This window comes from Dendrobates tinctorius, unplaced genomic scaffold (assembly GCF_039654945.1).
Source record: "Dendrobates tinctorius isolate UK_male_01 unplaced genomic scaffold, ASM3965494v1 ptg000071l, whole genome shotgun sequence".
Classification (NCBI taxonomy): Eukaryota; Metazoa; Chordata; class Amphibia; order Anura; family Dendrobatidae; genus Dendrobates; species Dendrobates tinctorius.
In genome coordinates this window covers 9003503-9006353 of record NW_027361739.1, presented here as the reverse complement: position 1 = coordinate 9006353, position 2851 = coordinate 9003503, and the positions used below count along the sequence as shown (strand labels likewise).

At 47.7% G+C, this 2851-nt stretch overlaps 1 pseudogene; it reads left to right on the top strand.

The window, feature by feature from the left end:
- The first annotated feature begins 1109 nt into the window (after positions 1-1109).
- Positions 1110-1717, top strand: LOC141096104 (BMP and activin membrane-bound inhibitor homolog pseudogene; annotated as a pseudogene).
- Positions 1718-2851: the final 1134 nt, after the last annotated feature.

The following is a 2851-nucleotide window of genomic DNA, read 5'->3' as shown; positions in this document are numbered from 1 at the left end:
CTCTTGTACTGCGCTACCTCTCGTGTATGACTCTCTGCTTGTGAGTTGCGACCCAACTTCTCTCTGCTCATCTCCTTGGTACCACACCGCCCTCTTGTGTATGACCTTTGACTTTTTCTGACTACTCGTCTGTTTGTCCCTCCTGTGCCTGGTTTGCCCGTACTGTTGTGACCTCCATTTTGCCTGACTCTGAGTTGTTGTATGGTGTCCTGTCATATCTGAAAGCAGGACGCTAAGCCCCGCCCCCTTGTGGTCACCTGACCATAGGTCCTGTGCCAGCTTGCTAACTTCAGTGTCCGCAGGTCCTGTGCATCTTTACTTTCCGGCGCTGACTGGACCCTGACACTAATAGTTTGAAGCACGCATTGTCACCTCTGATGCCCTGCTCCACAGGTATCTTTTAGCACTGTTTCTGTACTCAGGACATGCACACTGGCTCTGTGAGCGAGTGCAGTGCGGGGTCTCTGACAGTAGGACTGTGTAGGGCTCATCCTCCCACTGATCGTCTAGCTTATGTGCTCTTCTTTTCCTTTTTAACAATTGCTCTCCTGGTGACAAGGAAGTTGCAGGGGCATGTTGATGGTAGTCTTTCTCTTGTTTTTGCCGGGCTTGCAACAGATTTTCTTCTACACACTGTTGGACTTTGCGGTACTGTAGTTGCCTCTTAGTATTCTAGTCTGTCTGGCTAGCTAGGTATGCTTTCTGGTGTTAGAATACCCATTTCCAGGTCGATGGGGAGTTTACCTAGTCTTGCTCGCATCAAGTAAGCTGGGGCGAAGTTAGTCAATTTTGTAGGGATGTGGTTATACATCTCGACTAGGTCTGACAACTTCTCAGGCCATTGGTTGCGCTCTTCTAGCGGTAAGATCTTTAGAAAGTCGATCACCAGCTGATTCATTTTTTCACATAGGCCGTTATCTTGCGGATGGTATGGTGTTGTCTGGATCTTCTCACAGCCATCCGGACCGCTGGATTATAACCGTTGCTTGGATTATCGCTGTGTGCGCTGGAGGCTCTGGCTTGTTTCTGCATGTCCGCGGTGTTGGATGGTGACTCTTTGCACAATCCCTCGAAGACATACAGTGAAGAGATGGGGAGGAGCAGGCTTGTAAATGAATCGCCAAGCTAGCCTGCTCTCCATCTGGCTGCAACTGGAGCCCTGCGCTATGGCCGTACCACTCACTAAAGGAGAAATCAGATGCTACTGTGACGCTCCACACTGTGTTGCAACCGGATACATGTGTTAATCACAACTGAATGCCTGCTTTTCCAGTCTATTTGACCCACAGAACACCAAGTCACCTCTCACACATGGCTGCCTGGACTCTATTTCTAAGACAACAGAAAAGTGCAAAGCCGTCAAAGACAAGAGTGGGCCACTGTGCTCAAACTGGAGTGTTGACACGAGGAGAAGTGAAATTATAGAGGTCTTCATGGTGTTCTCTCCCACCCCAAGAGTGAAACATCAGGCATGGGTAGCAAGTACCAACATGAAAGCACAAGGAACCTCATCACAAAGGTTCAAGAGTTGACTTCGTCCAAAGAACTGTGGTTTAGAGCATCTATCATCGTTGTGCCTATAGCTGGGGGATTGATATTGGTTCTTCTTATAATGCTTGCTCTCCAGATGTTCCACAGTGAAAATAAAAGATTACAGGATCAGAGGCAACAGATACTCTCCAGACTTCACTACAGCTTTCATAGCCATATAAGGTGAATAATTCTTGGAAGACCTCTGCTTCGAAAGCCGGATCTCTGTCTGTCAATAACTAGGTCAGCAGAAATATTCTTGAAAGGCCTTTGCAGTTGTTCTTGCCATCTGCATTTGGAAAAAGTACTAGGAAGCAGATGATAGGCTTCAAGGGGGCTCTTTGGCTGTTGCGATCCTTTTTTCTGAGCTTACATGGGCCGCATTCTCTATACCACTTCTCAATTGACTGGCTCATACCTGTCCAGAAGAAATGAGCACGGATAATGACTTCTATCTTCTTCCATCCAAAGTGCCCTACTTGGTTGTGGTAGACTTCAAGGACCATTGGTACATCCTTTCTTGGGAACACGATCTGTCAAACCAACTCATGTGTATGGGAGTTGATAGTCATTCGGCACAGTTTGCCTTCATAGAAGAACAGCTTCTTCCTCTCTTTCCACAGCTGTAGGACTTCTGGTGGTGCATCAGGAGCTGGAGATGAGTTGGCTGCATCAAGCAGCCAGATCACTGCTCTGTGTCTCTGCCCAACCATAATGAGGTAGCGGATTGAGGGAAACTTTTTGGACTGCATGCCTGTTATTCACACAGTGGATGCACTGGGAAGCATACTGGTGATGGAATGCCGGTTTCTCGATCTCTTCGAGGCCTACCAGGTCTTCTTCCAGGTCAGGAGGGTGCGGCATGCCATATAAGGCATCAGCGTTGGCATTTTTGTTACCAGCTCGATATTTGATGACAAATTCATAGTTGGGCAACCGAGCCATCCACTGTTGCTCTAAGGCACCGAATTTTGCAGTCTCCAGATGCATCAGAGGGTTGTTGTCGGTGTAGATAGTGAACTTGGAAGAGGCGAGGTAGTGCTTGAACCTCTCAGTCAATGCCCAGACGATTGTTAGGAACTCCAACTTAAAGGAGCTGTAGTTGGCAGGATTTATTTTGGTAGGGCGAAGCTTCCTACTGGCATAGGTGATGAATTTCTCCTTGCCCTGCTGTTCGTGAGATAGAACCGCTCCTAGACAGACGTTGCTGGTATCGATATAGAGGATGAATGGCTGACCATAGTCTGGGTAAGCCAAGATCTCTTCTCCGGTGAGAGCTTGCTTAAGGTTGTTGAAGAACTCTTTCAATTTGGTATTTCAC